Source organism: Petaurus breviceps, unplaced genomic scaffold (assembly GCF_028583685.1).
Source record: "Petaurus breviceps papuanus isolate PSGF00001 unplaced genomic scaffold, PetGlider_PUasm1.0 90804, whole genome shotgun sequence".
Classification (NCBI taxonomy): Eukaryota; Metazoa; Chordata; class Mammalia; order Diprotodontia; family Petauridae; genus Petaurus; species Petaurus breviceps.
Window position 1 is genome coordinate 15363795 of NW_027187348.1, and position 25129 is coordinate 15388923.

Consider the following 25129-nt stretch of genomic DNA (forward strand, 5'->3'; position numbering starts at 1 on the left):
GTATGCCACAGAAGGACACACTCACACTAGAGGTAAGAGGACAGATCCCACAGCACATGGGGCCTTGAATCCTAAGTAAAACACATCCATATATTGGCCATGTTAAAAAACAAGTGTGTCTCATTCTGAATAATTATTCCATCACCACTCAGTCTTAGGAAAATAGTCTTCATCACTGGTGCCCTGAAATTATGACTAATCATTGTACTGAAAAAAAAATTCTGCCTTTTAGAACTAACAGGGGGCAGCTATGTGGCACAGTGAATAGAGCACCAGCTCTGGAGTGAGGAGGATCTGAGTTCAAATGCAGCCTCAGACACTTAACACTTACTAGCTGTAAGCGTTGGCAAATCACTTAAACCCAGTTGCCCTGCCCTCTCCACTCCAAAAAGCAGAAAGGAAGGAAGGAAGGAAGGAAGGAAGGAAGGAAGGAAGGAAGGAAGGAAGGAAGGAAGGAAGGAAGGAAGGAAGGAAGGAAGGAAGGAAGGAAGGAAGACTGTTCACATATTTATTTGTTATACTATAAATTGATCTCCTACTTCTGTTCACTTCACTCTGAATATTTGAAATGTCTTTCAAAATTTCTCTGAAATTATTTCTCCCCTCCTTTGTTACAGCACAATGGTATTCCCTTACATTTAGATATTTTAATTTGTCCAGCAATTCCACATTGAATGTACACCCCTTTGGTTTCCAGTTCTTTGCACACTATAAAAAAGAGCTGCTATTAATATATTTGTACACATGACCTTTTTCTTTTTTTTTTTTGTTCTTACTGAAATTCAGATAACACAGTGGTATTAATAAATTTAAGCATATGTAAAGTTTGGTAACTCTGTGGCCATAGTCACAAGTTCACTTTCAGAATATTTGTGTCAATTCACAACACTACCAAGAGTTCATCAATTTCCATGTTTTCCCATTGGTCCACAAAAGTGTTTCTTGGTCAATTTAGTCAGTCTTACACACAAGAATTGGAAACCCATAATTGCTTTAACTAATATTTCTCTAATTATCAGTGATATTAACATCTTATCATATGGTTGAGATAGCATGGAATATTTTTTCCCTTTGTGAAGTACAATTTGATATTCTCTGATCCTTTGTCATCAGATTCAATTCCCTTTATTTTGGGGAAAAAAAGCCTTTATCAGGAAACCTTTTTGCAAAATTTTCCCCCCAGTTAACAATTTTCAATGTAAACTTAGCTTCATTGTATTTGTTGTACAAACCCTTTTAAATTTTATATAATCCTAATTATCCATATTGTAATCTTCTCAATTCCTTGTCATGAAATTTTCCACAGTCATAAATCTGCAAGGTGTGATTTTTTCTTGTTACTATAATTTGTTCATGATATAATGATTTATATAAAAGTCATTTATCCACTGAGAAATTATTTTGAGTGTAAATCTAATTTTTGGTACATTATTATGGATTTTCCCAGCATTTTTTTTGTCAAATCATGAGTACTTACCTCAATAACTAAGATTTTTTTTTTTATTTTATGGAAGACAAAACTTGACTTCTCAATTTCTTAAGAACAAACAACTTTGATGATAACTATTTTGTGTTACTAGACCCATTTCCTTCCCAGTTTTTTCATTATGTTCTGTGGGATTTCTGATTTTTTGTTCTTTCAGAATTTTGATGAAGATACTTAGAGGACTAACTTGATAATTTGTGGTAATTGTTGTTAGTACATGTAGAAATACAACATCTAGGTGGTATAGTTCAAATATGGTCTTAGACACTTATTAACTATGTGATATGGGCAAGTCATTTGACCCTGTTTGCCTCAGTTTCTCATCTGTAAAATGAGTTAGAGAAGAAAATGGCAAATTATTTCAGTATCTTTGGTGAGAGATCCCAAATACATAACAAAGAGTCAGGCATGACTGAAAAAGTGACTAAACAACAACAAACAAAATAATTATTTGTGTGTATTAATTATATATCCTCAAATTTTGCTCAAGTTATTAATAGTGTCACCTAAGCCCAAAAGTTCACTAAAGAAAATTATTCCTTTTTAAATATTTCTCTTTTTAATTTTTTATTGTATATCATTCATTTCCACAAGATTTTGGGTTACAAATTTTGTCCCCATTTTTCCCTACCAACCACCCCAAAAAAACCCACTAAAGATTCCCTCCCCCAATCTGCTCTCTCCCATATTTTCCCCCATCCGTCCCTCCAAATTTCCAGTGGGCACAGTGGAACTCTATGCCCCAGTGCCTGTACATCTCATTTCCCAGTTACATGCAAAATAATATGTTTTTTAAACAATTGATTTAAAACTATGAAATCCAGATTCTTTCCCTTCCTTCGTCATCACTTGCCCTCACTGGGAAGATAAGAAATTCAATATATGTTGTCCATGTGTAGCTATGCAAAACATTTCCATAGTGAATATATTGTGAAAGACTGACTATATTTCCCTCCATTCTATCTCATCCTCCACTTGTTCTATTTTTTATTTTGATTGTATCCCTTTTCAAAAGTGGGTGCTTCCAACATCGCTCTCCCCCCAGCCTGCCCTACCTTCCATCATCCCCCCTCTCATCCCCTTACTCCCTACTCTCCTGTAGGGTGAGATACACTTTTAATATGTATGTCATTCTCTCCCGAAGCCAAATTCAATGAGAATAAGGTTGACTCATTCCCTTTTAGCTTCCTATTCTTCCCCTTTATTGTAACCATTTTCCCTTGTCTCATCTATTCTGCCTCTCCCCATCTCCTCTCATTACCTCTCTTTACCTCTTCATTACACTTTTAAATATCATCCCTTCCTATTACATTGATCCTGTGCCCTCTGTCTATGTATACCTGTGCACATATATACATACTCAAATATATATTCATACACCCATATACCCTCCTATATAGACATATATATGTATGTGTACATATATATGTGTATGTGTGTATATATGTATACAGGTGTATGTGTGTGTATACACACACACACACATACACCTTTCTATTCCCTTCAACTATGCTCATACTGAGAAAAGTTTCAAAAGTTACAATTATCATTTTTCCATGTAGGAATGTAAAAAGTTTAACTTTGATAAGTTCCTTATGATTTCTTTTCCTTCTTTACCTTCTCATGATTCTCTTGCTTCTTGTATCTGGATGTTAAATTTTCTATTCAACTTTGTTTTTTTCATCAAGAATGGTTGATAGTCCTCTATTCCACTGAATGACCATATTTTCCCCTGAAACATGATACTCAGTTTTTCTGGGTAGTTGATTCTTAGTTTTAATCCCAGCTCCTTTGACCTCCAGAATATCATATTCCAAGCCTTTAATCCCTCAGTATAGAAGCTGCCAGATCCTGTGTTAACCTGATTTTGTTTCCACAATATTCAAATTGCTTCTTCCTGGCTGCTTGTAATATTTTCTCCTTGATCTGGGAACTCTGGAACCTGATTATAATATTCTTAGGAGTCTTCTTTTTGGGATCATTTTCAGGAGGTGATAAGTGGATTCTTTCAACCTCTGTTTTGCCCTCTGGTTCTAAAGCATTAGGGCAATTTATTTTGAGAATTTTTTGGAGGATGATTTCTCTCTTCTTTTTTTGATCATGGCTTTCAGGTAATCCAATAATTTTTAAAGTATCTCTCCTGGAACTACTTTCCAGGTCAGTGGTTTTTCTAATGTCATATTTTACATAGCCTTCTATTTTTTCATTTGTCTGGATCTGTTTAATAGAATCTTGATTTTTCATAAAGTCATGACCTTATATTTGCTCCAATCTAATTCTGAAGGAATGATTCTCTTCAGTGAGCTTTTCAGATTCTTTTTCTATTTGGCAAATTTGACTTTTTAAGGCATTCTTCTCCTCATTGCCTTTTTGAGCCTCTTTTTCCATCTGGGTTTGTCTATTTTTAAGGGTTTTTTTTTTTCTTCAGTCAGGTTGTTGACTCTTATTTCATAATTTTCTTCTATCGGTCCCATTTCTCTCCCCAATTTTTCCTCCACTTCTCTTATTTGCTTTTCAAAATCCTTTCTAATCTGTAACCAGCTCATATTTTTGTTACAAACTTTTTGTGCAGGATTTCTAACTTCACTGTCTTCCTCCTGTTCCATGTTTTGATCATTTTTGTCCCCAAAATAGGAATCTAATTTTGAATTGCTCTGTTTGCTTTATTACCTTTGCTTGCCCATGTTGCCACTCAATTACTTGACTTTTGAGCCTTTTGCCACAGTAGAATTCTGCTACCAGGAAGGGAGGCTTTATCCCAATTGCTGGGGTTTTCACATCTTCTGGAGCTTTTAGTTGGGTGCCCTCTCTGAAGTCTTCACACGTTCTCTGGCAAACTCGTCACACACTCCAGGACCTCCACCCTAGACAATGATACAGATCCACTCAGGTTAAAGCAAGAGCAATTAACCCCTCAGTCTGGTCACTTGGTCCCCCTAAAGTCTGCAGGCCTGGGGCTCTGAAGCAGCCATGTGGCGGGTGGCTGCATGCTCATGGAGCCTCAACTGCTTCTCGCCCCAGTGGCAAAGGCCAGACCAAACTCCCAAATTCCCTGTTCTTGCAAAGTCTATACTGACCTCTCACTTTGTCTTTGGTATCTATAGGTTGATGATTCTGGACACAGATCAGGCTGCTGGTAATCTGAATTCCCTCTAGCTGGCAGCTGCTCAGGCTACCCTGTGGCTAAAGCCTCCACCTCACATGGGGCTGGACTTGGCTCCCAGAGTGCTGTGCTGGCCCCTTCCTGCCAGCCAGTTAGGCTGTCTTCAGCTGGAAGATAGCTTCTTTCTATCATTTTGTGGGTTCTGTAGCTCCAAAGTTTGTCTAGAGTCATTTTGTACATGAATTGAAGGAGGAGGAAGCCAGAGACGCACAGAAATCCAGTTTCTACTCCACCATCTTCATGAAAATTATTTTTTTTAAGTAGACAAAAAAAAAGAATAAAAAAATGAAGACTATTTGAAATATCTCATTGGAAAAACCATTGACCTGGCAAACAGATCCAGGGAGATAATTTTAAAATTATTGGAGTACTGGAAATCCATGACCAAAAAAAAAAAAGTCTAGACATCATCTTTCAAAACTTATCAAGGAAAACTGCTCTGATATTCCAGAACCAGAGGGTAAAACAGAAATTGAAAGAATCCACTAATAACCTTCTGAAAGAGATCCTAAGAGTAAAACTCCTAGGAATATGGTTGCCAAATTCTAGTGTTCCTAGGTCAAGGAGAAAATATTGCAAGCATCCAGAAAGAAACAATTCAAGTATTGTGGAATCAAAATCAGGATGACATGAGATCTAGCAGCTTCTACATTAAGGGATCAGAGGGCCTGCAACATGATATTCTTGAGGCCAAAAGAGGTAGGATTAAAACCAAGTATCACCTACTCAGCAAAACTGAGTATAATACTTTAGGGGGGGAAATGGGAATTCAATTAAATAGAGGACTTTAAAGTATTCATGCTGAAAAGACAAGAACTGAATCGAAAATTTTACTTTCAAATACAAGATTCAAGAGAATCATGAAAAGGTAAACATTAAAGAAAAATCATAAGGGACTTATTAAAATTGAATTGTATACATTCCTACATGGAAAGATGATAGTTGAATATGAAAGGATGTTATCTAAAAAATAAAATTAAGGAGTGAGAGAGGAATGTACTGGTAGAAGGAGAAAAGGAGAGGTATAATGGAGTAAATCATCTCACATAAAAGAGGCAAGAGAAAGTTTTCACAGTAGAGGGGAAGAGCGGAGAGTTGAGAGGGAATGAGTGAACTTCACTCCCATCAGATGTAACTGAAGGTGGGAATAACATACATAATCAATGGGTACAGAAATCTATTTTACCCTACAGAAAAGTAGGGTGGGGAAACGATAAGGAGAGGGATGATAGAAAAGAGAGCAAATGGGAGAAAGTATAATCAGAAGCAAAAACTTTTGAGGTAGGACAGGGTCAAGGGAAAGAATAGAATAAATAGGGAGCATGATAGGATGAAGGGAAAATATAGTTAGTCTTTCACAACATGACTATTTTGGAAGTGTTTTGCATTATTACACTTGTATTACTTACATCTAATTGCTCACCTTCCCAATGAGGGTGGGTAGGGAGAAAGGAAAAGAAAGAATGTGGAACTTAAAGCTTTAAAAATGAATGTTAAATATTGTTTTTACATGCAACTGGTGAATAAAATATACAGGTAATAGGGTATAGAAATCTTTCTTGTCCTATAGGAAAATAGAAGGGAAGGGGATAAGGAAAGGGGGTGGGGTGATAGAAAGGAAGACAGATTAGGGGAAGGGATAATCAGAATGCATGCTATCTTGGGGTATGGGCAGGGGAAAGATGGGGAGAAAATTTAGAACTAAAAATCTTGGGAAATGAATGTTGAAAACAAAAAAAATAAATAAATTGAATAAATATTTTATTTTTTAAAAAGGACCTGATCATAGAAAGTTACCATGGTGACATGGAAGATCAAAACATGGAAGATGACAGAAAGATCAAAACACATACATATAAAGAAAAAAAAATATCAAGTGGTCTCAGTATTCAAAAAAGAACTGCTAGGACAAATTAAAAAGAGTTTTAAAAATCCAAAAGGAAAAGTAGAAGAAAAAATGGAGAAAAAGTGAGAGTGATGCAACAGAATCATGAAAAACTGTCAACAGCTTGGTAAAGGCAGCACAAAAATTCAAATACACACAAATTAACTCAGGAAAATATATGTATAAAAAAGTAGAATTGGAAAAATGGAAAAGAAAATACAAAAGGTCACTGAAGGAAACTTCTTAAAGAAAGGAGAATTGGATAAGTAGAAGCTAATGACTCCATGAGACATAAAGAAATAATAAAAGAAAATCAAAGAATGAAAACATAGTACAAGAAAATGTGAAATATCTCATTGGAAAAACAACTGACTTGCAAAATTGATCCAGGATAGATAATTTAAGAATAATTGGACTATCTGAAAACCATGCTTAAATGAAGAACCTGGAAATTAATTTTTCAAGGAATTTATCAAGTAAAACTTCCCTGATATCTTAGATCTAAAGAGTAAAATTGACATGGGAAGAATCCATTAATCATCTCCTGAAAGAAGTCCCAAAATGAAAAATCCTCCCAATATTATGGTGAAATTCCAGAGCTCCTAGATAAAGAAGGAAATATTGCAAATGGCCACAAAGTAATAGTTCACATATCATGGAACTACAGTCAGGATTACACGGGATTTAGCAGGGTTTTTTTTTGTTTGTTTGTTGTGTTTTGTTTTGTTTTGTGTTTTTTTTGTTTTTTTTTTTTTTGCATAAAAGCATCAGAGGGCTTCTGAAGGCAAAGGAGCTAGGATTACAATGAAGAATCACCTCCCAGGGAAACTGAGTATAATATTTCAGGGGAAAAATAGAACTTCAAGCATTTCTGATGAAGGGACCAGATCTGAATAGAAAGTTTGATTTTTAAATACAAGACTCGAGACAAACATAAAAATGTAAATATGAAAGAGAAAACTTAAGGGATTCAATAAGGTAAAACTCTTTAAATTTCTTTTAGGGAAGATAATACGTGAAACTCTTAAGAATTTTGTCACCATTAGGGCAGTTAGAATATACATAGACAGAAAATGTGGGTATAAACAGACTGTGATGATATGATACGCAAAAAAAAAGGATGAGAAAGAGAATTGCATTTTGGAGAAGAGGGAATGTAGAGTGGAATAAATTGCCTCACATGGTGAGATACAAAAGATCTATTACAGTGAAGGGAATGTGTGAGGTGGTAGAAAATTATCAGATCTTACTCTCACTGGAATTGGCTGAAAGATGGAATAACATTCAATAACTTGAGTATAGAAATCTATCATGCCCTCTAGGGAAGTGGGGGATAGGACAAAAGAAAAGAAGTGATTGACAGAAGAAAGGGCAAATTGGGAAAGGTGGTGGTCAGAAGCAAAACATATGAGAAGGGACTGGGTGAAAGTAGAGAAAGAAAGGATAAACAGGAAAATATGATTGAGGGAAATATAGTCACTATTCATGAATGAACGTAAATGGAATGAAACTCACTCTTAAAATGGAAGCAGATTGCAGAGTAGATTATAAAATAGAATACTGCAATATGTTGTTTGCAAAAAAAAAATTTCTACACAGGTAGATACACACAGAGTTAAAAGGAAGGGCTACAGCAGAATCTGTTATGCTTTGGCCCAATTAACAAAAGGCAAAGGAAGGGTAGACTCCAGTTCTGAGAACCCCCATGGTGCTTCAGCACAGCCCCAGAGAAACAGGAATCCTCCAGTAGTCAGAAGTCAATGTGCTTCAGCAGAACTCCAGGCAAGCAGGTAGAGGTCAACCCTATGGATACCTAAGTAAACAAGCAGCCACCAGCACTGAACCCACATCACATCTTAGTGTAGTCCTGGGCAAACAGACAGCTTCCAGAGACCAGAATACCACATGCCGAAGGGAAATGCAGAAACTCCCCATTGGCCTTAGCATATGCCAGACACCACCACTAGGACCCCAGCTCAATGTCAGGAAAGCTTCCCAAAACCTACAGACAGCAGAAGTGCCAGTACCCTGTAGCCTCTGATTTAAGAAGCCCAAAACAGTGCCCCTTCCACCCTGAGAACAGAGATCAAATTTAAAAGAAAGGGAAAAGGACAAAAAAATGAGCAAAAGTTAACTATGACAAAAAAATAATCTGACCATAGAAAGCTATTATTGTGACAAGGAAGACCAAGACACAAACTCAGAAGAGGGAAACAATGTCAAAATATTTGTGGGTACAACCCAAAGAAAAAGATGAAGTGGTCTTAAGTTCAGAAAGAACTCATGGAAGAGCCAAAAAAAAAAAAAAGCAGCTTAAGCATATAAGCGAGGTAGAAGAAAATCTGGGGAAAGAAATTAGAATGATGAAAGAAAATTATGAAAAAAGATTCAACAGCTTAGAAAAAGAAAACAATTGCTTAAAAAGTATAATTAGCCAAATGGAAAAGGAGATCCAAAAATCCTCAGAAGAAAACAACTTTCTAAAAAGTACAACTTGCTAAATGGAAAAGATAACAAAAGCTGACTGGGGAAAAAAAAACTCCTTAAAAATTAAAATTGGACAAGTGGAAGCTAATGACTCTAGGAAACATCAAGAATCAATGAAACAAATGAAAAAAGAATGAAAAAATAGAAGAAAATGTTTAATACCTCATTGGAAAAAAAAATTAACTGGAAAATAGATTGAGGAGAGACAATATCAGAATCCTTGGACTACTTGAAAGTCATAATCAAAAGTATAACCTGGACAGAAACTTTCAAGAAATTATCAAGAAAAACTGCCCTGACATCCTAGAAACTGAGGGCAAAATAGGCACTGAAAGAATCTATTGATTACCTCAGGAAAGAGATCCCAAAATAAAACCTCCAAGGAACATTATAGACAAATTAAAGAACTATCAGGTCAAGGAAGAAATACTGCAAATGACCAGAAAGAAACAATTCAGATGTTGGGGAATCATAATCAGGATTACACAAGATTTAACAGCTGGGATATTATGGGATCAGACGTCATGGAACATGATGATTCCAGAAGGCAAAAATTTGACTTTCAAATACAAGATACAAGAGAAGAATCAAAATGTAACAGGAAACAGGAAAGAGAAATCATAAATTTAAACTTTATAAATTTAAACTCTTACATCTGTAACCTATAAGGCCTTTCTCATTATTAGGATAGTTAGAAGGAGTGTATATAGACAGGGGACACAGGTATGAGTTGAATATAAAAGGTGATGTTAAAAAATAAAATTAATGAGTAACAGAGGGATATGCTGGGAGAAATAGAAAGGGGGAGGCAGAATGGGGCCAAATTATCTCACATAAAAGAGGAAAGAAAAAGCTTTTATAGTGGAACAGAAGAAGGGGAAGGTAAGGGACAGTGAGTAAACCTTACTCTCATCAGAACTGGCTCAAAAAGGGAATAATATACACCCTCAATTGGGTGTGGAAATCTATCTCACCCTATAAGAAAGTAGGATGGTAAGGGGAAAGGGAAGGGGAAGTAATCAAAGAGAAAGCAGATTGGAGGAGGAGTTAGAAGCAAAAGACTTTTGAGGAGGGACGGGAAGAAAGGAGAGGGAGAATATAATAAATAGGGCAGTAGGATGGAGGGAAAAAACTGTTAACAATACTAACTGTGGAAAAAAAAATTGAAGCAAGTTTCTCTGATAAAGGCTTCGCCTCATTTCTCAAACATATAGAGAAGTGAGTCAAATTTACAAAAATAAGTCATTTCCGAATTGATAAATGATTAAAAGATATGATCAGTTCTCAGATGAATTAATCAAAGCTATCTATAGCTGCATGAAAAAACTACTCTAACTCACTATTGATAGGAGAAATGCAAATTGAAACAATCCTGAGGTACTACCTATTAGATTGGCTAATAGGACAGAAAATGTAAATGACAAATATTGGAGGGGATATAGGGCAAATGGGACTTTAATTTATTGTTGATAGAGTTGTAAACTGATTCAACCATTCTGTAAAGCATTTTGGAACTATGCCTAAAGGGTTATAAACCCTTGCATACCCTTTGACCTATCAATACCATTACTAGGTCTGTATCCCAAAAGAGATAAAAATTTAAAAAAAGACCTATATGTACAAAAATATTTATAGCAGCTCTTTTCTACTGGCAAAAAAATTAGAAGTTGAGGGGATTGTCATTAATTATGGAATGGGAAAACGTGTTGTAACATGTGATTATGATGGAGCACTATTGTACTGTAAGAAATAATGAGCAGCATGATCTCAGGAAAACCTGGAAAGACTTGCATGGGCTGATGCAAAATGAAATGTACTTCAAACAAAGTACAGTTATATTGCAAGATGATCAGCTGTGAATTACTTGGCTATTCTCAGCAACGCAATGATCCAAGACAACTCTGAAAGGCTGAGGGCAAAAAATACTATCCATTTGCAGAGAAAGAACTGATGGTGTCTGAATATGGATTGAAGTATATTTTTAAAAAATTTTCTTTATTTTCTTGAAGTTTTTTTTCTTGTCTATGTTTTCTTTCAGAATATGACTATTATAGACATTTACATGACTAAACATGTATAACCTATACCAAATTGCTTGCCTTCTCACTGTGGGGAGAGAGTGTAGGGGGTTAGGAAGGAGGAAGGGAGAGAATTTGAACTCAAAGTTTTAAAAATATGTGTTAAAATTGTTTTTTATATACATATATAAATATATGGGGAAAAATAAAATACTAAACATTGAAAAAATGATAAAGATTGTTTCAGTAAAAAGCTGGGACATGGAGCGGCCAGGTGGTGCAGTAAGAGCACCAGCCCCAGAGTCGGGAGACCTGGGTTTGGTTACAGGCTCAGATACTTAACACCCACACAAAATAACTGGCTGTGTAACCTTGAGCAAGTTACTTAACCCCAATTGCTCAAGGGTGGCTAGGTGGCACAATGAGTAAAGAGTGCTGGCCCCAGTGTCGGGAGACATGGGATCAGTTCCGGCCTCTGATACTCAGCACCCACACAAAAATAATAAAAATTGGCCATGTAACCTTGAGCAAGCTACTTAACCCCAATTCCTTAAAAAAAAAAAAAAACCTGGGACATGAATGGATGCAAAATGAAATGAACAGAATCAAAACAGTGTACACAGCAACAGAAATACTGTAAAATAATTAACTGTGACAGACCTATTAACTCATCAATATAATGATTCATGACAATTCCAAAGAACTCATAATGAAAAAATGCTACCTCCAGAGGTAGAACTAAAAGACTCATTGTTGATTTAAATATGAATTTTTTTGTAATTTTTTCTTGCTTTTTTTTTTCTTGGAACATGTCTAATGTGGAAATATATTTTACATGACTTCAGCTATATAGTGGACATTGTTTATCTTGACTTCTCAATGTATGAAACGGAAAGAGAAAGGACAGAGAGAATCTGGTTTTGAAAATTTTAAAAAGTCATATCTTCCATATCATAACTTTACCCGTTGGGGTTTTGATATATAATGTTTCAGCATATGAAATTAAGCAGAATTTTTTGGGAGGTTTGTGGAACCTTCAGACAACACTCAAAGGTCATCAGACTTTAAAGAAAAAACTTTATAAAAACAGAAATGCATCAAATATATGTATAGTATTGTATAATATCAACATATTTTATCTTTTAATACCATAATAGTTCAGACATCTCTGTTATGAAGGAAGAGCCAAATTTTTTTATGTGGATTTTCCAGATTGTGGGGGAATCATATCTCTAATCACTGTGATGGGGAATGGATAATTATAATTTTTTTTAAATTATTCTAGTATTAAATCTAAAACTAATCTGATTAGGATGTTGAACCTCTCAAAATCACTATAGTTCATGCTTCATATTGTCAAAGACTGTTGCTTAGATTTGCAATATCTGACATTTCTATAGTATATTATTACTATAGTAATTATAAAGGAAAGATAATTTGCTTTAACTTATTTGTCAACTCAGAAACCTTCTAATGATAACATACATCAAACTCCAGTGTAAATATGTGGACATTCAGGTTTGCTCTATTTTGTACACTGTATATGATATGGTGTCCCGTTCCATGACTTGTCTAAATTAAACAGGAGATATAATGCTTATTTGGTAGATTCCTTTTTTTCTTTTGGAATACTTTAATTTATTCCCTAATCTAGCATTTTTTTAAATGTAGCTACTACAATGTGTGAGGCATCTTACCAGGCCCCTTGGCACAAAAAAGATAAACAATACAAGGTGCCTACCTACGTTTAACTTAAAATTTGGCAAAAATTCACAGAATTTTTAGCAATTTATAATCTCTGCTGTGCCTTTGCCCTTCATGTTGATTGCTAAATTATTATATTTCCTTTGCCTAAAAATCCCTTTACTTCCCATACAGTTCCCAGAATTTCTCTCTGTCTGTCTGTCTGTCTCTCTCTCTTTCTCTCTCTTTCATAGGGAGACGTATGTTAGATATGTGTGATATTTGACAGTTGCTTCAGGATCACTGCAGTGATGTTTTGACAGCTGCAAATAGTGGTAGCTGTCAAAAATACTATGGTTCAAATATGCTGTTGTTGTCATAAGCAAATTTTAAAATTGAATAAGTGTGAAGGCTCTGATTCTGCAAAATTAATTACATACCTTATTAATTCCTGAAGTTCAAAATCCTATCTGGTTTATTCAGAACAAGGAATACCTATGTTGAAGAAAACTTTTATTTCTTCAAAAAGAAAAAAAATGGCATTTGAATAATCATTAGTAGCCAGATATCTATACTGTGATTTTGGTATGATAAATGAAGAAATATAAAAACCTGAAACTCCTGAAGAGTAAGCAGGCCTATATAACATGTCTTCTTTTCCTGCATTGGGTAGATCTTTACCATGTTATATATGCTTCAAGAATATTTACATTATTCTTTCTCTCATATACACTCACTGGATTTCCAAGTTTGAAAGCCTACCAATATGTGAGTGACCACATTGTGATTTCCCAATCAAAATACAAGCTGTTATCTTACCTTAAAGGACTATATTTCTATTGACATTAATATAATATCAATTTTACAGTAGAACCTCTTCAAAACATCAATGACAGAGAAGAAAGGTAATACCCATAATATAACCTTTCCTTGACAGATAGAGGTAGACATAACACTGAGTACACAGAAGGTATGTTTTGAATTATATGGCCAAATCTAAAACAAAAAAAAATTCTATGAACTAGACTTTACTTGATATGCAATAAATTGATAATAGTTCAATTTGGCTAAGTAACTTTTATAATAAATCATATGTTTGCCTTTTGTTCACTCCATTCCTTATTCCTACAGACTTAATTTTAGATAGCATTCAAGATGATAGATCAGAAAGAAGCTGTATATTCCAGCTTCCCCTAAAGTTACTCCAACAAGGATCTAATAAGAATAACAAACCCATTAGGGATTGGGAAACCTAAGGAGAAACCACACCCCAGGGCCTCTTTCTAACACAAGATGACAAATTTAACCTACAGGCAAATATCTAGGGCAGAAACTATAGAAAAAGGACTGAGGAAGGGAATAAGAGAATATGACACAGTCAACCATCAAGATAAGAATAAAGCCACATAACTGTCTTTCTGACCCCAGAAAGATAAATCAAGATCTCACATTCAAGTGACATGCTGAAGCTGCCACTCTAAACCTAAAGAAGAAATTTCAAACTCAACCCTAAACTCAATCTCAACTAGGCAGAGCAGGAATAAATAAATTGGGAAGACACAGAATCTTCCAACTAGTGGAGTGGAGGAGTAGTCAGTAATTTTGTACTAAACATATATCAAGGGTAAACCTTCCGTTGTGTTGCCTAGACCAAAATCTGGTTCTGGGGCCTAGAAAGGGTGGGAGGGCAGCAGTCAGATTAAAACTTCAATCAGATAATATAAAGTTGACTGAAGGTTTGCAGTTCCATGTCCTAAGCCTCCTCACAGTACCTAATGCTTGACAGAATGTACTGACAGGACACCAAATAAATCTGGTGAAAACTGTATTAGGGCATGACAGTCCTTCTAGAAGTTTGAAGGGTCTAGCATTTACCCAAAGTCCCAGTCTCAGATTTAAAAATAAAGGACTATGAAATAGAGGGTAGATCAGTAGAGCAGGTTAGCTACACAAGACACAGTAGTTATAGCATAGAAGTACAGTATATAGTATAGTTATAGTAGTTAGCATAAGACATAGTAGTTATATCAATATCCTGTTTGATAAACCCAAAGAACCCACCTTCTGGGATAAGAAGTCACTATTTGACAAAAACTGCTGGGAAAACTAGAAAACAGTATGCAGAAACTGGGCATAGACCAATGTCTGAAATCATATGCAAAAATAAAGTCCAAATGGGTACGTGATTTAGATATAAAGACAGATACAATAAACAAATTAGGGGAGCAAAGAATTATTTATCCATCAGATTTATGGAGAATGGAGTAATTTATTACCAAATAAGCGACAGAAAAAATTATGAAATGTAAAATGGATATTTTTATTATACTAAATTGAAAAGTTTTGCACAAACAAAGCCAATGCAACCAAGAATAGGAGGGAAACAGAAAATTGGGAAAGAATTTTTACAACTGGTGTCTCTGATAAAGGCCTCATTTCTAAAAAACAGAGAGAAATAAGTCAAATATACAAGAATATAAGACATTCCCCAGTTGATAAATAGTCAAAGGATATGAACAAGCAGTTTTTAGAAGAAGAAATTAGAGCTTTCTATTGTCATGTGCAAAAAATGCTCTAAATCCCTATTGATTAGAGAGATGAAAATCAAAACAACTCTGAGGTACCACATCACACCTATCAGATTGACTAACATGACAAAACAGGAAAATCATAGTTGTTAAAGAAGATGTGGAAAACTTTGAACACTAATTTATTATTGGTGGATTTTTGGGCTGATCCAACCATTTTGGAGAGCAATTTGGAAGACAAGTTTACAACTCAAAGTGCTATAAAAATGTGCATACCCTTTCACCCAACAATGCCACGTCTAGGGCTCTATCTCAAAGAGGTAATAAAAATGGTTAAAGGACCCACATGTACAAAAATTATTTGTAGCAGTAATTTTTGTGGTAGCCAAGTGCTAGAAATTGAGAGGATGCCCATCAGTCTGGGAATGGATAAACAAGTTGTGGCATATGAATGTAATGGAATACTATTGTGCTATGAGAAATGATGAACAGGCAGACTTCAGAAATACCTAGAAAAACTTTTAAGAACTGATGCTGAGTGAAGTGAGCAGAACCATAACATTGTACACAGTAATAGCCACAGCTTGTGATGACTGAGTTTGATAAACTTATCCCTTCTCAGCAATGCAAGGACCTAAAACAATTCAAAAGGACTCATGATGGAAAATGCCATCTATATCCAGAGAAAGAACTATGGAGTCAGAATGTAGAGAGAACCAGACTGTTTTATTTTTTTGTTTTGTTTTGTTTTTTCTTTCTTATGGTTCCTCCCATACATTCTGATTTTTCTATACAACATTACTAATGTGAAAATATGTTTAATAAGAATGTATATGTAGAGCCTACTTCAGATTGCATTCCATCTTGGTGAGGGAGAAGAGATGGGATAAAATTTAAAACTAATGGAAGCAAATATTGAAAACTTAAATTAACTTAAAAAGAAGAATGAAGGAATGAGAAAACCAAAAAGAGATATGAAGCTCTTATGAGGACAGTCATTCCCACAAGATTACCCAGATGATTGTTAATAATTATAAAACATCTACAAATAAAGCCTCAAAAATACTTGGTTACAAGATCATTAAGAATTCCTCAAAAAAGTAAGCAAAATTTTAAAAATGCATTATTTTACCTTATACTAGAGAAAAAAAATGGGGGGCAGTGAATGAGAGTATGGGAAAAAGACATAGAAAGAGAATTAATAGCTTAGTAAAAATGAAAAAAAAACTTTATACAAATAACATACTCCAAGAAAACTAGAATGAACCAAATAGAAGGTAGTGATTTCATAAAGGAAAAAGAAATATTAAAGATTTGTAAAAATAATTTGGAAAAAATTAAGGCAAAGATAAGTTGTTTTATATTTTACAACTAGGTGACACAGAAACAGATTCTGGATCTAGAGTCTGGAAGACATGAGTTCAAATCCAGCCTCAGACACTTGCTAGTTCTGTACTCTTGGTAAAGTCACTTAACCTCTGTCCTCCTGTTTCCTCTACTGTAAAATGAGAATCATGATAACACCTACCTCCCAGTGTTATTTTGAAAGCCCAATAATATTTTTAAAGCACTTTTCAACTTTTAAACATCATATTAGTGCTAATTGTTGTTGTTTTTATCTTCAATACAACTAGCCTAGAAACAGATCAAAGAGAGATGAATTAAGAACAACCTTACAGTCATGACCAAAAGAGCCAGAATATTACACATATTTCAAGAAATACTGAAATAAAAGTTTCTAAACTTTAGAACAATAATACAAAGTGACAATAAAAATAATCCATCAATTATATTCTGAAACAATATTTTAAAAAATGAAAACTTCCAGGCAAATTACAGCCAAAATTTAGAGCCTCCAGATCAGAGGGAAAAAAATCTGACAAGCAGGCAGAAATAAAGAGTTCAAATGATGAATCATGGTAAGGATCAAAATAGTATTTAGCAATTAGTACTCTAAGGGACTTAATGATAATGAATCTTCTCTGCTAAAAGGTAAATATTTGTTGTTGCTCCTGAATCATGAACGGTGAATGCATTGATTAGAAGTCTTTTGACCTTCCTGAGGTATTTTCAGAGTATTGTTATAGTAAATATTGTTCTCTCAGTTCTGCTCATTTCATTCTTCATAAGTTTATACATCTTCAAAATTGCTAATATTTATAACATTTATATTTTTATTTAAATTTTTCTCCAGATTCTGCGTTTCAGTCACTTATCAATTAACAAAAGTCTTTCCACGTCTATTTGAAATTATCTTTCCTTATTTCTTAAAGGATAATAGTGCCTTTATTACATCAATGCACCACAGCATTCAGGTATCACCCATTTGATGTGTGTTACCTCAGTTTCTAGCTTTTTCCCACACAAAAAGTCCAGTTATATATATTTTTTCAAAGTAGATCCTTTTCCTCTTTCCGTTATCTGATTAAAATATATGCTTGCTAGGAGTATTGCTGGGGTAATGGTCATAGGATGTTCAGTAACTTTTTATGTCTAAGCTAAGTTCAAATTGTTTTCCAGAAGAGTTGAATAGATTCAAAGCTCCAACAGAAGTACCTCAATGCTCCTATTTTCCTGTAGCTTCTTCACCTACTGTCATTTTCTTTATTGCCATTTTTTTGCCAATCTAATTGATATTATGCAGGATCTCAGTTGCTTATGTTAATATGATTGTACATGTATTACCTATATCAGATCACTTGCTATCTTAGGGAGAGGGGAAGGAGAAAAATTTAGGAATCAAAACCTTACAAAAAGAATGTTGAAAACTATTTTTACATGTAATTAGGAAAAATATGATTAAGTGCAAAATAAAAAAAAAACTCATTTGTTTTAATTTGCTTTTCTTTAATTAGTAGTGATTTGGAGAAGTTTTTATTTGGCTATATACAGGCTGGTTTCTTCCTTTACATACTGTCTATTCATATTATTGGCCTATTTATCAATTAGGAAATCCCTCATAAATTTAATGAGTTCTTTATATATGTTGTAAATGAGACCTTTATCAGAAAAGTATTTGCTGCAGAGATTTTTTTCCGACTTGTTTTTTCGTTTTGATCTTAGCTTTTTGCATTTCTTTGTGGGAAATCTTTTTTTTTTAATTGTATATAATCGAGAGCCGAGAAATAATACATATTACCCACAAATCTGTTCTCTTCCTTTCTCGTTCAGCCGGCCAAAATGCCAAAAGTGAAGAACGCCAAGGGGAAGAAGGTGGCTCCGGCCCCTGCTGTAGTAAAGAAGCAGGAGACCAAGAAAGTGGTCAATCCTTTGTTTGAAAGGTGTCCCAAGAACTTTGGTATTGGTCAGGACATCCAGCCCAAAAGGGACCTTACTCGATTTGTCAAAATGACCTTGGTACATTATACTGCAGCGTCAAAGGTCTATCCTTTATAAGCGCTAGAAGGTTCAGCCAGCAATTAACTAGTTCACCCAGGCTTTGTATCATCAGACAGCTACTCAACTGCTTAAAATGACTGACAAGTATAGACCAAAGACACAGCAAGTCAAGAAGCAAAGGCCGTTGTCTCGGGCTGAACAAAAGGCTGCAGGCAAAAGAGATGTCCCCACTAAGAGACCACCTGTTCCCAGAGCAGGCGTTAACGCTGTTACTACCCTGGTAGAAAACAAGAAAGCACAGTTGGTAGTGATTGCACATGACGTGGACCCCATTGAGCTAGTGGTCTTCCTACCTGCCTTGTGCCCGGAAAATGGGAGTTCCTTACTGTATCATCAAAGGTAAAACGAGACTCGGTCGCTTAGTTCACAGAAAGACCTGCATGAGCATTTCCTTCACACAGGTTAACCCTGAAGATAAGGGACCCCTGGCTAAGCTGGTGGAAGCCATCAAAACCAATTATAATGACAGATATGATGAGATCCGTCATCACTGGGGTGGCAATGTTCTGGCTCATATTGCCAAAATCAGTGGCTCATATTGCCAAGCTGGAAAAGGCAAAGGCTAAGGAACTAGCAACCAAATTGGGTTAAATGTGTATTTGAATTTTCCCTACATAAAAATAAAAATTTAAAAAAAATAAATTTTATGTAATCAAAATTATCCATTTTTTCTGTTACTATGCTTTCTATTACTTTTCCTCTTTCCATAGATCTTATAGGCATTTTCCCCTTTATCTCTAATTTGTTTATGACTGGAATAGTAAAAGGGGGTAGAATGCTAAACCAAAGGACTTTGTTCCTATAGGGGATAGGGATCCATGGAATATTACTCAATGGAAGTCAGGAGGTGACATGGTTAGAACTGCCCTTTTAGAAGTTGAGTTGAACAGCTGAATTTAAGTCAATAGGCCAGAATTTACAATAAATGAAGGAGAAATAAAGCATATTATTAGCAACTATTTTTTTTACCAAATTATATGCTCATAAAACTGATACTTTTTTTTTTTTTAAGCAATCGGGGTTAAGTAACTTGCTCAAGGTTACACGGCCAGGTGTTTCTGGGTGGGTGCTAAGTGTCTGATCCCGGATTTGATCTCCGGGTCATCCCAACACTGGATTTAGAAGTAGATTGTTTAAAACATTCCAAGAACAATCAATTTCAATATACACACTGACTTCAAAACTAGCCAAAAGAAGGGATCTGATCAAATTCTATGATAAAATATCATTGACGCATAAACCAAAGTCAAAACAAAGAAAGAAAATTATAGACCAATATACCTAGATAGCACTAATAAAATGCTAGAGTGGGTGGTATAGCAGGTAGAATGCTGGACTTAGTATTGAGAAAGACAGTTTAAATCCTTCCTTGAATACTTACTAACTACCTGACACTGGACAAGTTACTTGGCCCCTTTAATCTTAAGTTTTCTCAAATGTAAAATAGGGATAAAAATAAGACCTACCTACTAGGGATTTTGTTAAGAATACAAGAGATAGGGGGTGAAGCCAGGATGGCAGAGTAAAAGCAAGGATTGGTTTGAGTTTGCCTCCAAACCCCTCCAAATAACTGTTAAAAAAAATGCCTCTAAACAAATACTAGAGCTGCAGAATCCACAAAATGACAGAGTGAAACACATCTCCAGCCCAACAGCCTGGAAGATGGACAGGAAGGGTATATTGCACTGGGCTCATGCTGTGGCTGTTCCAGGAGCAATGAGGTGAGAACAGGCCTCAGGGGACCAAATCAATGGCAGCTGTTTTGATTTACAGACTTCTCAACCCACAAATGCATAGAACAGCATGGAAGGTCAGTGTGGAAACTATGGGACTTGGGTGAAAGAGGAGCACACAGTCTTTGCCCCAGCCTCGGAATAGCAAATGTAAAATGCAAAAGTGCAATGGCAGGCAGCAGTGGCAGCAGCAGCAGTGACTGCTTCTGGTGCTCTGGGCCCACAGACTGTGGGCCATCAAGTGGCTGATGCAAAACCCCAGAAGCCTGGGAAAGTACATCCACACCTATACCTACCCCCACCCCCACACTCACCCCCACCCCGACTGGAAGCAAAGTCCTCTCTTGACAGGGAGACAGAAAATCAAGTATTTGTCTGGGAAGATGAATAAATGGCATAAAAAAAGTCCGACTATAGAATCTTACTTTGGTGACAAAGAAGAACAAAACAGCCAGAAGAAGAAAACAAAGTCAAAACTCCTACACCAAAAGCCTCCAAGAAAATATGAATTGGTCACAGGCCACAGAGGATTTCTAAAAGGATTTTGAAAAGCAAGTAGAGAAGTAGAGGAAAAATTGGGAATAGAAATGAGAGTGATACAAGAAAATCATGAAAAATGAGTCAACAACCTACTAAAGGAGACCTAAAAAGTACTGAAGAAAATAACACCTTAAAAATAAACTAACCCAAATGGCAAAAGTCCAAAAAGCCAATGAGGAAAAGAATGCCTTAAAAAGCCAAATTGGCCAGATGGAAAAGGGCAGATTGGAGGAAGGAGTAGTCAGAAGCTAACACTTTTTTGAAAAGGGTCAGGGTCAAAGGAAAAAAATAGAATAAGGGTGGGGGTAGAACAGAATGGAGGGAAATAAAGTAAGTCTTTCACAACATGACTATTATGGAAGTATTTTGCATAACAACACATGTAACCTATATTAAATTGTTTACCTTCTGGATGAGGGTGGGTGGGAATGGAAGAAGGGAGAGATTTTTAACTCAAAGTTTTTGAAACAAATGTAAAAAATTATTTTAAATAATAAGATATACAGGCAAAGGGGTAGAGAAATCTATCTTGCCCTACAAGAAAATAAGGGGGAAAGAGATGAGGGGTAGAATTTGATAGAGGGAGGACAGAGTGGGGAAAAGGGCAATAAGAATTCACTTCATCTTTGGGTGGAAGGGAGGGGAGAGATGGGGAGAAAATTTGGAACTCAAAATCTTGTAGAAATATTGAAAACTAAAAATAAATTAATTTTAAAAAATTTTAAGAGCACAAGAGACAATATTTAGATAGTGTTTTGCAAAATTTGAAGCACTGTATAAATATAAACTATTATTATAATTATACAAAAATGTTAAATAAGCTATTAGCAAGGAGGCTATAGTAAAATATCAAAAAGATTACAAGCTATTACAAGGGCCTATCTATACCAGGATTATAGACTTGATTTAATATTAGGAAAGCTATAAACATAATTGACCATGTTAATGAGAAAAAAAAGAATGTGATTATATTACTAGACACAGAAAAATATTTGACAAAATATCACATCCATTTCTTTTGAAGAAAAAAGATATACCAGAAAACATAGTAATAAATGAACCTTAATTTAAAATGCTGAATGATATATATCTAACATCAAGCACCATCATTATATGCAAGGGGGATAAACTAGAATCCTTTGCCAAAAGATCAGGAATAAAGAAGGGATGCCTATTATCATTGACATACTTCTAGAAATGCTAGTTATAGCAATAAGATATACACACAAGCATGAAAGAAATTTAGAGAATAAGGGGAAGCTAGGTGGCACAGTGAATACAGCACCGGCCCTAGAGTGAGGAAGACCTGAGTTAAAATCTGGCCTCCCTTACTAGCTATGTGACTGGTACAATAATCCTTTCTTGTCAACCTTCCAGGTTGCTTTGGACTGGAAATTTGTGTCACTCTGTAATTTTGTGGGTTCTCCTGCTCTAGAATTTGTTTCAAGGCATTTTTTTACAGGTATTTGAAGCTATTTGGGAGAGAACTCAAGGAAGTTCCTGTTTTCATTCTGTCATCTTGACTCTACCCCCTTCTTAGACGTTTTTCGATCAGGTCGTTTTTATGTTCTTTTTTCCATCCTATTTTTTGACTTTCATGTTAAAGGTAGGCTCTGTTCCTGCTTTGGAGGGGCACTATCCTAAGCTTCTTACCCATTGGTGTGGAGCCTTGCCACTGAACTGCAATGGGGCCTCACTGCTGGCCTAGTATGGGGGCCATGAGTCCTCACTGCTGATTTGTACTGGGGGCCAGGGTCCATAGAACCTATCTACTGGTTGTATTTTGGGTCATAATGACCAGATGCTGGGCTGTGCTTGGGTCACATAGGGGGCCACCAGGCCTCTAAGTCGTATTTCACTGTGGGCTTCAGAGATGTTGAGCTAAGCCGGTACCATGGAATCTCGTTCCAGGAGCCAAGGTCCTCAGGGCCTCACTCTAGCCTGTCCTGGGGCTTGTGGATTGGCTCCTGCATTGTTGTGGCATGGCCTGATACTAGCTTGCTTAGATATTGCATGTACTGGACTGCATTCCCCTTTTATCCAACTGAGACAGACCTTTCCTACCAACCGTCTAAATTTTCTTGGGTTAGAAAATTGTTTTGCCTCATACTTAGTCTTTTTTTGTGGGGGTTTTTTTTTGTTGTTGTTCTGTTCTTCCAGAATTTGTTTCGAGACATTATTTTTCAGTCGTTTGAAAGGGAATTTGAAGGTATTCAATTGAATTCCTGCCTTAATTCTGCCATCGTTACACCTCTTTTCTGTATATATATATATATATATATGTATGTATGTATGTATGTATGTATGTATATATGTATGTATGTATGTATATATATGTATATATATATATATTTTTTTACATCTCCCCTTGTCTGATCATTTTTAAAAGAATAAAAAGAGAACATAGTTAAAGTCTGTGAGGAAAACAAAGAAAAGGTCTTAGAAAAAGAAAGAAATTTGGAAGAAAATTCAAAAAAATTATATTTTGGGACAGGGAAGGCACCTTAGAGATTATCTAGTCTAAACTCTATTTTCTATATATGGGGTCAGAGACATATCATGGTGTAATGGGAATGTAAATTTTAAAGATCTTCCCTGCCCCTAGGCTAAAGTGCACCTGGAGCCTGGGGTGGGAGGCTTGTTTTTCAGTAGATACTTCTTGATTGGCCAGTGACTCAATAAGGTTGTTACATTCTCTGAGCCAGGAGAAGGCTATATAAGCCCTGATGTGAGGCTTTGTTTTGGGGCTCACTTTGAGGAAGTGTTCTGTGATTTGACCTGGATTCTGGGAAGCCATTGTCCAGAGCCCCCCCGGCTTTGAAACCCAGATGTTGATTGGGTATGGATGTAATGATTGGGCAGTTTGAAATCTGTCTACTTGATCTGTTTCTGTCTTGATAATTCTGTCTGTATATTTTGAAGTTTGGGGTGCTGACCTTTTTCCCCTTAACGAGGTAAACGATATATGTTTGACTGATTAAAGTAAGCTTGTTAACCCATTTTGAGTTGCTTTCCTGTATCAAAGCAGATCCAAGAACCTGTGTTGGCAGCAAACCCTGAGGATGCTCGGGGTGCTTGCTGCTACACGTGGTTTGCTCTACTTAATTTGGATAGTTAGTACTAAAGCTTGGCCTGATTACAGATGCACATCTTCAACTGCACCATGCCTCCTTCATTAATTAACATTTCTGGGTATGTGGCACAATGGATAATGATGTTTCAAACAAAGATTTTGCCAAGAAGAGAGACAATCTGAATCTACTCTCTTATTTGGACCAGGCAAAGAGAGTGCTGAAAATTCAGCTTATGAAGTTTTCCCCTGATCACCATGCTACATTCCACCAATCTTTCTGACATATTGTCTATGTGCTTCTGCTTCTGTTGGTGCTCTATGCCTCCTTATTCCTCCAAATGCAAACTTTTGCTCCTACCTGAGCTTTTAATTTCTTTAATAGTGAAAATTCACTACATTGCATAAGTCCCAGATCCAGATCCACTATATTGAGTTCTAGATTTCATTGGCTATGACTTTCTCCCTTTGAATCTCTCAGATTCAGGAAGGGCTGAGGAAGAGAAAGAATCAAATTGGTAATTCTTGAAGGGATGCACCCCTAAACAAGATTACTTAAAGATATATGAATGGGAATCATTGGGGAATTCTGAACCACATTCTTATGGAGAAGAGTCATGGTACTGAGGAAATAGTACAGTATTTGGAGTTAGAAGATATGGGTTCAAACCCTACTTCTGACAATTATTAGTGAAACCTTACACAGGTCACATAACCTCTATCAGATTCAGTTTTTTCTGCATTTGTAGAATGAGATGGGTTAGACTGGATACTTTTTTTAGATCTATGATGCTTTAGTAACTAGCTAATTAGGTCCTTTTATTCTTTAAAGCAATAATATTGTGATTTGGAATGAGCAATGGAAAATATTGAAAATAGAAGAAATTTAAAGTATATTGAGGAATGCAAACATAGATTGTATCAGAATTAAAAGTAAAAGTAAAGGAATATCTGTGAGAGGAGATATGGATCAAATTGCTTCAAGTAAAAACAAACTATAAGATTTCAATGCAAATTAAAATTGAAAGGTAATAATATTTGGTAAAAAAAAAACAATGCAAGTATAACAGTTGACCTATTGTTACATCAATTTGTTTTGTAGTAGTTTGCTTAATTTTATAATGAGAAGCAATAAAA